Here is a 12213-nt window from a genome sequence, read left to right on the forward strand (position 1 = left end):
GGGTGGGAGTAGTGTTCTGAGTGAATGGGTCAGTTCTATCCTCCACAGCTTTCCCTCCCTTCTGGAATAGCTCTGAACGTGTGGTTCAACATAGTTTTTGGAGACATCGTCAGAGCCTGTCTACACAGGCAATTTAATTTAACAGCATTGATTCAGCACCTCTTGGGTGCCAGACTCTGGCTAGGAATACAAAGATAAGGAGAACATCCAGGGGAGTTATGTGTGTAAATAACTATAATGTATGAGATGTGCCTGGATACTAAGTACAAGCTATGAGGGCGATAGAGGAGGAAATAGGGAATTAGAAACAGTGGGAGTCCATGAAAGCTATTTGGAGGAATTAAATGATGGTGCATGTGGAAGAACCATTTCTTAGGTTAAAAAAAAAAAAAAGTAAGGCAGGTGAAAGCTTATCTTTGAATTCCAGCTTCCCAGTTTGTACTGTTATATTATATATCATTCTGACCTGTTTGGGGAGCTAATGGCAGAAAATTAACTGGCATTGGTTTAAGTTAAAAAAAAAAAACATAATTAATTGATTGGCATCACAAAAGGTGCAAGATACAGATTTCAGGCATGACTGGATCTGTGGGCTCATTAGGACTTAGTCTTTCTTTCCTCAGCTCTACTCTCTAATTGGCTTTAATCGGGGTGGTGGGGTGTTAGCACATAGGGTGGTAAAGATACTTCCAGGTTTATGATCTATCTTCTCAACTATTTTAGTACAAAAAGTATCTCTTCCCTCATAGTTACACAAATGTTCTGGTATAGTGTTTCTCTGGTGTGGCTTGGTTTAAATGCCCACCATTTTTATTTAAATCACTGTGGCTGGCAAGATGGACAACTTTGATTGGCAGGTACCTACCAACCATATAGACTGAGAGTGGGGAAGGGGTGTTTCTTAAGGGAAATTAGTGTGGTTGGGTGACAGGCAAAAACAGCATATGTCCTCCTCTGTACCTTTTCTCTCCTGATTCTACCAGAAGTTTCTCTGATTTTTAAAGGCCCTTGGGATAGAATTTGCATCTTTAGCAAACAAAAATCAAAATACCCAGATAATTTGAAATTTTGCTAACAAATGGATTTTTTGGTGAACATAGATACCATGATTATTGTTTATTTGAAATTTAAATTTTTGGGGCTGGGGATGTGGCTCAAGTGGTAGCGCGCTCGCCTGGCATGTGTGTGGCCCAGGTTTGATCCTCAGCACCACATACAAACAAAGAAGTTGTGTCCGCCGAAAACTAAAATAAAAAAATATTTAAAAAAATTTAAATTTTTGTGGTAATATTTTACCTGGCAATACTTCCTTAGTATCTCTTAGAAGAAACCATCGGAAGTACTAGATCATATGATGATGTTTACAGCTTAAAATATTTCTTCAATGTGACTTTTTTTCCTCTAGTGGCATAGATTGAATTCAGGGTGTCCTGCGTGCTAGACAAGTGCTAAATTCTTTCTTTCCTTTTTGTTCATTTGCTTAAAAAAAAATAACAGGTTGAAACTTTAACTGAAACTCATTACCAATCTTGCATGCATACTGTTATCTTCCAAGGAGTTTAAGAATATCAAAGACTAGGTCCCCAAGTAACGGCAGAAAGTCAGAATATCTGAGGCTGAGCCCTAAAATTTTTCCGGGCTCCCTGGAGATTTCAGTATATGGCCAAGGTTGAAAGGCATGGCACAACAACATTAATTCTTTGCAGGTAATTTTTGCATTGGAACACGGAGAAAAAGGGGTCTAGGAAGTGTTTCCTATTTTTTTCTAGGGTCCACACCTGCAGCCAGCCATTCACTCTGCTTTCTAGAAGGTGGGTTCTGGTTCATAGAACACAATGATAAATTTGTTGAAAAGAAAGTCACCCTTGAATAATATGAAATGGCAAAGGTGGATGGAGTGTGATCTTTATAAATGAGTGTCAATAGGGAGTCATTCCAAGAAGGAGAAATAATGTGGGAATGATTGGTTCAATTATTACCTAGCTTTAATTTGCTAAAGGAATCTTTTATTTTCTGCATGTATTAGCTATGGATTTTTGATGCTTTCGGCTAAGTCCCTTAATCATGGGAGACCTGCAAGTTATGCATAGATCATGCTTAGAAGGGTAAGTGATGCCTTCAACTGGTATAAGGATAGACCAAGTTTGAGATGTTTTATGTGTTGAAGCTGTGTTTCCTTTTTTGTTCTCTGCATTCTCTAAGATTATAGTGGATGTCTGTGGCTGTACCTTAGGCATTACCTACCTTTATGTAGATTGTCTCTGATTACATTGCAATGGTTCCCAAATTCTAGTCCAGATATAAGCTAAATCAAAGTTACCTGGTAAACTTAAGGAAAACACAGGTCCACCTTCCAGTGTCATCCTGAGTTATTTGAGGGATTTGATGCAGTTGGTATGGGGGTAGAGTCTATGGAGGTAATTGAAAAACATTTCCCTAAATGACTGGACAGCACATTCCATTTTGAGACCATTCGGTTAATTTATAGTGTTCAGCAATCTGTATTGGGTATAGATGATAGCGAAAGTTCGCCGTGACTGAGCACGCGTAATATGTGTAGCACTGGGAAAAGTCCTTTACAATGCCCATCCGCTCCTTCAATCTTCTGTGCACCCACTGAGATTTATTTCCACTTCACAAATGGAAAAACCGAGTTATTGAATATTGTCAAGATTACATAGATTCACATCCAGATCCGGATATACCATCTTTCACTACATAATCATTGCCACTTTATAATCTCCATACCCTGTTTTTTCAGTCCAAAAATTGGTTTATACCCTTTCATTGCATGATTGTCGCATGGCATAGTTCTAGTCATTACTCTGCTTAACTGGTCTACAGAGCAGCATGTTATTAACCAGAGACGTAAGGATGAGCATTTGTCTTCTGGAATTCTCAGCGCATGCGCAATGCAGTATATATATTTGCTGATTTGTGTGGTTTTGAGTGCTATAATACTAACAGTAAACATGTCCTATGTGAGTGTGGTGGAGGACTGAGTGCTGATGCAGAATCTTCAGAAACAGAAGACTGAATTTTGTAAGTCCATACTTCCCAACACTGCAGTAAATTCTCCCAAGTGTAATATTTTGGGTACAAGGCACAAATCATGAGCAATTAATGTTTCCTTTTTTTTTTTTTTCAGACAAAAAAAGTTTGTAAACCGCCATAAAGAAATGATGTACATTGATTTGGACTATTCAATTTTAATACATATTCATATTCTTATTAATCCCATTCATCCCATTCTTGCATCAAAAACATTTTAGTAATAAATGATTTTCAAGTAATACAGGCACAATTTTTTTTAAAAAAGCTTCCCATAATGGTCACACCCTGCTGTTTTGCAAGACATTTGGCATGAAATTCTTGTCATGCAGTAAAATAGGGCATCTTGAGCTGCTAGGCACTTTATTGTTCTTATGGCCACAGGGGCAGTGGGTGGGCCCCAAGTGCAACATGGCAAGAACCTGAGGGCTTTCTTCCTGGATAGGCTGCTTAGCTTCTTTACTTCTTAGGTTCTCCTATTTGATGCATGCATCTCTTCCCAGGCCAAGCAGCCCATAAACCCTGTGAAAGATGCCTTACTGTGACTTCTAGAACCCATTACAGTGACCCTGAAGGAGTGGTCAAATGCCCCTTAATGATGGTGAAGTCAAAAGTGTCCCTGACTTCCAAAGAGATTAAGAAGATGGGAGACTTCCTTTTCAAACTTCCTTTGTGTGTCTCCTTGGGGAGTTGAACTCTTGGGTAGGAGACAGCACGTTTTTTCTCACTGGAAGATATCTGATCCCCTCCAGTGAGTGACTCACTTCCCTCTAAGAGAGTGGAGCTTCTTATTGGTAACTGTGATAAATGGTTGGGCTGCTATAACAAAAATATCGTAAACCGAATGGTTTATAAAGAACAGAAGTCTGTTCCTCATGATTCTAGAGGCTGGGAAATTTAGTGTCTGGTGAGGGATTACTTTCTGGTTCCTAGATGGGTCTTTCTTGCTGTGTCCTTACATGGTAGAAGGGGCTTCCTAGGGGCCTCTTTTATAAGGTGCTGATCCCGTTGTGAGGGCATTGCATTCATGACCTAAGGGCCTCTCAAAGATCCCACCTCCTAATATCATCACTTTGTGGGTGAAGATTTCAACATATGACTTTTTACAGGATCCAAGCATTCGCAACCATAGCAATAAATCACCGAAAATGGTAAGGTACAGTCACATGTGAAGAACAAATTAAGATAACTGAATAAACAGGATCCCTTTGCAAAAGGAAAACTTTGATCTGACAACTGGGCTTTCTGTCTAAACCCCAGTCCCAGGAGAAGCTTAGAAAACAAAGTGGTGTGAGGTCAGGATATTTGCTGAATGGAAAAAGAATTTTCCTGAAATCTTCAGAGTTAATGATTACTGCCACTGGGGCTTTCTGAACTATTGTGCATGCTATTAGCATAGCTCTGTTTAAATATTGTAATAGTTTCATAATGTGCTTCCAGCTGCCTGCTACCCCAAGTGACTGGCTATTCAAAACAAATCTTTGGTAAATATGATATTTTTTTTTCTCACATTCCTCATTTCTTCCTGCTGATCACTCACGATAAGAGGCCACAAGGGCCTGTTTTCTCCTCCGCTCGCTTTCCCATACTAAACAAAGGATGAAGACATACAAATGTTATGTGGGAGAGACAGGCCACAGAGATGTCCTCAGTCATCCAACAGTAGAGGCATTCCATAGGTTTGAGGATCTAGTGGCTCAGGGAATCCAAGATCAGCCCTTCAGCTGTTAACATTTAGGTCCTTGTTTCCCAGCCCTGTCTCTGATGGTAGTAACCTGGAAGCCAGTCCCTCTCATCAGTAGTCAATGAGAATGATTTACTGGTGCTTTTGTGGTTCCCAGGGGAACAATTCTCATGGCTCAGTTGGCTGTCAAGATTTATCTTACAGACATTGTCTCGTGAGAATCTCTGAGCTGAGTCAACCAGTGGAAACTCAACTACTTTTTCTGTCACTCAAATGGCAAAATTGCAGGGAATGTGCAGATTATCTCATTTGTGGTTCTCACCCTGGACTTCAGGGATGTCCTACGTGAGCAGAAGTACTACAGGGGTCAAAGCAGAGTGAGGGGGTCACCGAATTGATGGGGACCCTGGAATCCTACAACTGCTTCAAACAAAAACTGCTGTATTTGCCCATCCATACCTCCATATAAAATTTCGCTTACATTTATTTTGTTTTTTGACCTGAAAATTGTGGATTATTCTATTCCAGCCTAATTGCCTCTCCCCCTGCTTGATGGGACTATAAATTCAGTTGTTTATTCTGCAGTGGAAGATGAAAGGGTTCTCTGGGACAGCTCCTCCTACATCTGCTTGTTTTCTTGGCCAGGTACAACCAGTAAAAAGGCCACCTACTCTAAGTTTGGCCAGACACATGCTGGAATTTTGAATAGTGAACAAGGAATGCAAACGTAAAAGAAATGATTGGAATTTGTCATTCTGCGCATGGTTGCCCTATTTTGCTCCATGATGAGTCTATTTCTGCAACTGTCACCATTAAGCTCCTTGTAGTGAGTTGGTTCCTTGTCATTGTTTAGAATAAATCAATGCTATGATATCTGGTATCTTTCCAATGAATTACTTTTTTACTCATAACCAAAACACTCCAACTTATCCCAAATCCTTTATTCTATAGGATAAGAAATTGAGGCAAAGAAGAGGTGTGTATATCTTGGTCAGAAGATCCTTTGAATTAAATTAGAACTAAGAAAAGAACTCAAATACAGCTTCCTGGCTAGGCTTTTTCCTCCTGCACCTGATAAATTTCAAATGCCAAAGTGCCTAGACTGGCAAAAATAAATAAATAAGTAAGTTCCGTGTCTCAGTTTTTTTCTTAAATCACATGGCCTTCGCAGACATTTTCCAGCTTTTGATTGGGCAAAGAGCACAGAAAAATATTTCTCTCCTATAAAAAATAACAAGGTAAAGACAATAATAGTTAGCAGGTGAAAAATATTTCTTTCCTATAAAAAATAACAAGGCAAAGACAATAATAATTAGCCGGTGAATCTTTGTTTCAGTATTGGGTATATAATATGAAAGAGTGCAGATTGTGGAAAACTAAGAAGCAATCTCCATTTGAAAGTAATGGGCCACCATTCAGCTTTAGCTTGTTGTCCTGGATTATTTGGTTCCAGTATTTTCAGAAATACCTAGAACCCACTGTTTTTTCAGATAAGCTGGGAGTCTAATTTTTTAAATGTAAACGTGAGATATTCTAATTTTTTTTTTAGTGGTGGTACAAATTATTTAAAAATTACTTCAAAGGCCAAACAATATGTCTCTGGATTATTTTCAGGCCATGGACTATCAGTTTTTAACCTCTTTCTTACCTTTTACTTATTTCTGCTTCTTCTGGTACCTTTATGTGATATGGTGGATGCCTTCATTTTATGCTGGGAAATTTCTGGGAACAAATTATATTTCAAGTCCTGAGAGATTCTCAACAGAAAAAAAAGATGCAAGCTTGATTAGTTTTCAATTTGGCTGCCCTTATATTCTTAGCTAAAGTTCAGAGTGGAGGAAAAGGTTTAATTAGAGAATTCATTAATTAGAGTGTTTAGTTTTCCTAGAGGGATCAAATGGGTATCTGTGGAGCAATTCTGTCACATAGATCATTATCTAGAAAGGTCAGACATGAAGAAGTATTGATTTCAGGTGTTTAGGATAATTATCCTTCAGTACCGTGGAAACAAAAAATCACTGCAATGTGTGTTTTCAGATCTATGATCAAATGAAATGACATATTTGGAAATGACATGTAATAAAATGTAGAATAATGAGCTTTAAAAGGGTTTTGTTTATAATGAATAAAGAAAGAAGTCAGAGAAATATGTGTTAAGGAATGCAAAACATGCTGTGGGGACTCGCTATAGTAAGAGTCTAGACCAAGTGTGAACAAACTACAGTTCGTGGGTCAAATCTGGCCCACTACTGGTTTTTGTCAATAAAGTTTTATTGGTACAGTCATCCTTTGTTTACATATTGTCTCTTACTGCTTTTGTTTTCCAAGGGATGAGTGGATAGGATGAAACAAAGACTATGCGTTTTCAAAGTCAAAAATATATTCTACTGGTCTTTTATAGGAAAAGTTTGCTGATCCCTGGTGTAGACCAGTGAGAATACTGAGTTTTGCTTTCTGCCCAAAGAGAAAGATGTATGAAAAGAGTCAGGATAACTTGGAATAAAGTACAGTTGGTAGCCACAGGTTTTGCATCTATAGATTCAACTAATCTTGGATCAAAAATATTCCAAAAGAAAACTTCATCTCTGCTGAACATGTGGATTTTTCTTTCTTGTCATTGTTTCCTAAGAGACACAGCATAACTATATAGCATTTGTTCTATATTAAATATTATAAGTAATCTGGAGATGATTTAAAGTATAAGGGAGGATATGCATTGGCTATATGCAAATATAGGCCCTATTAAATAAGGGATTTGAGCATCTGAAGGTTTTGGAATCTATAGGGTGTCCTAGACCAATTTTCCAGAGATCCTGAGAGACAACTGCAGAGAGAAGAAGCAGTTGGGTTCAAAATACATTTCATAGGTTCATGCAAAAGGAATTAGTGGATTGGATGAGGATTACAAGGGGAAAAGAAGGCATAAGGGGGGAAAGGGAGGCAGGAGAAATAAGGAAAACCTCAGGGAAGGGGCACCTCAACTTATTGGTCTCTTGAAAGACCTTTGATGTACCCCATTTTGAACTTCACCCAAATGGCCACTGTTTTGCTTTTAGATTGGAATTACACCTGAGTCCATGTGTCCTGGGCATGGGAGAATTTGAGATTAATGGGTGCTGATGGTGCTGAGCGAGCACAGAGTCCTTATTTTATGGGTGAAAAAAATTCATGACTTAGGTAGTTTAACAGACATCAGCTGTGCCACCGCAACTTAGTTCAGGATGGGATTTAAAAGATTTTTATTAGTTCTTTTCAGTTATACATGAGAGTTGAATCCATTTTGTTATCATTATACAAGCATGAAATAGATCTCACTCTAATTAGGGCCCCCTGTTCTTTCCTTCTGTTGATCTTTCTGCCATTTACTCATAGTTATTTTTATTTATTTATTTTTAAAAAGAATTTCTTGTGGATGTACATGATGGTGAGATTCACTGTGGTGTGTTCATATAGGTACGGAGGAAAGTCACATCTAATTCATCCCACTGTCCTCCTTTTCCTGTCCCTCAATTCTCTCTTCATTCCCTTTTGTTTATTTCACTGAACTTCTATTCTCCTTCCCGTCACCTGCCCTTATTTTGAGTTATTTTCTGCATATCAGAGAAAAGCATCCCAAATAAACATAGGCTTATTTCACTTAGCATGATACTCTCCAGATCCATCCATTTACCAGCAAATGTCATAAAGTCATTCTTCTTTATGGCTGAGCAATACTCCATTGTGTGTGTGTGTGTGTGTGTGTGTGTGAAAAATGCAAGACTTACACACATGTGCACACATATATATGTATATATCACATTTTCTTATCCATTCATCTCTTGAAGGGCACCTAGATTGGCTCCAGAGCTTAGCTATTGTGAATTGAGTTACTGTAAACATTGAGATGTCACTGCATCACTGTAGTATGCTGATTTTAATTCCTTTGGATATATATATATATATATATATATATATATATATATATATACATACATACTGAGGAGTGCTATAACTGGGCCAAATGGTGGTTCTATTCTTAGTTTTTGGAGGAATCTCCATATTGCTTTAGAGAATGGTTGCACCAGTTTGCCATCCCACCAACAATATATAAGTACCCTTTACCCCACACAGGAGGGGATTTTGAATTAAAGGTATAGATGGCCAGAAGGTCCCAAGGGGCATAATGTTGTTTTCCTTCACAGAAGGAATTGCAGTTTGTGAAAAGTATAAACTTTTTTTTTTTAAGGTGACATTTTTGAATTAAATTTTATTTTTAATTTTCAGAAGTAAAAAAGTTATAACACTTCATATAAACTGCTAATAAGACAGTTGATATTAAGTTAACCACATACACTGTTTTCCTTTTCTTGAAAATAAATATATTTATATCACATCCTTTAAAAAGTACACTAAAGGATACTTATGTTTAACAATTGTTATAACTAAATTCTAATATGTCCATGTTTTTCATGCCACTTGAAATACTCTTATACGTCAATTTAACCTTTTAGAAACTTATCACTTTTCACAATGAGAAAGCAAAAAATAATATATAATGAAAAGGAGCAAGCCTGAATCATTTATTCTCTTTGTCAAAAGATAACAGATTAAGTGTAGGGATCAATATAACCACAGAGACAGACTCTTCTGTTTCTAACCTTTACCTCTGGCTCAGAAAAAATAAATGATAATGTATAATCTATTGGTGAATATGACTTCACTATCAAATTCTTCCCTATTTGTAAGGAAAAAAAATAGGTTTAATGTTTAAGAGAAGAATTGGTTTAACACAATTTTGTTATTATCACAACTTAAGAAATGTCCACAGGAATCTCTTGGAAAACAGATTACTGAACATTCACCCCATTTGGGAGATTAGGCAATCCTAAATCCACATAAGGAAAAAAATTCAAAACACATTTTGTCCTCACACAGTACTTTTCCTCTGCACAAAGTTGGGATTAAATGTCTTTAAAAGATCACTTTTGGATGTCTCCCTCAAGAGCTCACATAATAGAAGCATGGTGCCTAGTGTGGCAATGTTAAGAGGTGGTGGTAGTACCTTTAAGAGATGGGCCTAGTGAGAGGTCATTACTGGCCCCTCCCCATTCTCTGGTGTTCTGTCTCACTACCTTCTGTCACACCCTCCTGCATGGATTGTGATGTCATCCACTGTGAAGTGACATAGCCAGAGGCCCTTACCAGAGCCAGTACTTGTGGACTTTCAGCCTCCAAAATCATGAGCTAAATAAATGTCTTTTCTTAATAAGTAACCTAACCTTGAGTATTTCATTATAGCAACTAAAAACAGATTAATACAACTTTTATCTATTTTAGCAACTTAATATAAATGAATTGCAACCTTAATTTTTAAATAAAAATCATAACACCATATTTTAAACTGCAAATAGGACTCTCATTATAAAAAAAATGAGTTCAATAGCAAATTCTTATGTCTAGATAATTATTTACATAATTAATGTGTGTGTAATTTGAAGCTCTCAAATTATTTTCAACTCAAGACAATCAGGCTACTGGAGTCATTTCTTCATCTGAGTCATTTGATTCACCTTTTAGTTCCAATTCCTCTAAATTTTTGTCTATAGTTAAAATAGTTTTCCTCTTCCTCTTCTTAGGAACTGCATCATTAGCACAGAGTTTTCTCATTTTAATGTTTGGCAATTTCTTCAGATCAAAATCCCATTCCCTAAAAATTTTCAGATTGTTTGCATTTAAAATGTCTGGGATCTCAAGGCCATATCCTTCATACTGCTGTCTCTCCCGCTCCATCGTCTGCTTGATAACTGTTTCCCGGGAAAAGTGCCGCCTTCCCTGCCTGTCCTTGATGCTGTTATGTAACTCGATCTGCTCCAGCTCACTGCTAAATCTATTTAAATACCTTTCAACTAATTCACAAGCATCTTTCTTTGAATACCCCAATTTTTTGGGATCCAGATGACTTTGAAACCACTGCAGTTTTTCACTTTTCTTTCTTATCTTGTTTGTGGGCCTCTCTCGTAATTTGAGCTGCTTTTCTACTATACGGATGGATGACTTTTTTTTCCCGTCCTGTACTTCTTCCCTTTGGTACTTTAGGCATGAATATTATAACTTCTTGAGACTGCATTTCTTGTTACCTACAAAATCCATTCCCTTCGTTGTCCTTTGATAAGACGCAGCTTAAAATCACTTTCTTTTAAAATTCCCTTGGCAGGATTATTTAAAATGAAAATTAATTCCTCATTCACACCTGTATTCATTCTTCTAACAAACAGGCACTGAATGTTCTCATTTCTTGAAAACTTTCACCAGAGAAGATATGTGCAAGTCGACAGAGCTCAGGAAACTGGGAGGGGGCCCACCATGGTGACGTCCAGGAGGCCGCGGAGAGCCTCCGCACTCCAGATCCGTCAATTACCGACCACAGCCGCCGCAGCACAGGCTGATACTCCAGCCTGAACACACGTGGGATCCAAAAGTATAAACTTTTTCAATAACATCTTGAGAAGATTTTGCAGTATGTGTGGCAAATATTGCTGATTGTACTCATATCTCTGATATGCTTCTTCCTTTATTATTTTATCTGGGCACTCGATAAAGAGCCTGTTTTCCAGCCTCCCTTGCTGTTGGATGTGGATACATGGCCAAATTATAATCAAGGGGGAAGAATGAAAGTTGTGGGTATATCTTTGAAGAGAGTTACCCATCTCTCTTTCCAGCTGGAAAGAATGGATGCTTAATAATTTGTTCCAATTGCCTTTGTACATCATGAGGTCATCTTGAGAATGGAAGTTATTAATGATGGGGGGGCGAGAATTAAGGAGTTGGTGATTCTGATGTTGTACGGCATCAAGCCATCTTTCAGCGGGCTAATTTCAGGTTTTCATCTTTCTAAAACCATTGTTATATTAAGTTTTTATATTTTTCACAGTTAAGCAAAATTTAACTTAATATGGCATATACTCTGAAAAGGGGTAAATTCTGATTGTTTTGATCTAGGACTGTAACTTAGTATGTAAGTGGCATTTCCCCAATTACTAAGCCAGTGTATAACATGACCCTCAAAACATCCTTCTTTCTTTCCTCGAATCAATAAAGTGTCCATTCTCTCTTTTATTCTCCATCAGTCTTGCTAGAAGTACGATGATTCTATCAATCGTTTTAAAGAAACAGCTTCTGATTTTATTCATTTTCTTTTCTGTATTTTAATTTCTTTCTTCACTTTATCTTGTTCCCATTTTGCTCTTTCCACCTAATTTCTTAAGAAGGATGCCTTTGATAATAGATACGAAACTATTCTTCTTTGTTAGCATATGCATTTCATTCTATAAGTTTTCCTTCAAACATTGCTTTAGTTGCATCCTGTAAACTTTAACTTTTTGTTTTTTTTACATTTTCTTATCATTTAGTTCAAAATATTTTTAATATCTCTTGATACTTCCCCTATGATATATTGATTATTTTAGAAGTGTATTGTTTAATGTCTAAGTGTTCGGGGA

General features: G+C 37.3%; 1 pseudogene; it reads right to left on the reverse strand.

The window, feature by feature from the left end:
* Nucleotides 1-8972: 8972 nt before the first annotated feature.
* Nucleotides 8973-10814, reverse strand: LOC114108397 (translation machinery-associated protein 16 pseudogene; annotated as a pseudogene).
* Between the last annotated feature and the right edge of the window lie 1399 nt (nt 10815-12213).

The sequence above is a fragment of the Marmota flaviventris genome, chromosome 17, assembly GCF_047511675.1.
Source record: "Marmota flaviventris isolate mMarFla1 chromosome 17, mMarFla1.hap1, whole genome shotgun sequence".
Classification (NCBI taxonomy): Eukaryota; Metazoa; Chordata; class Mammalia; order Rodentia; family Sciuridae; genus Marmota; species Marmota flaviventris.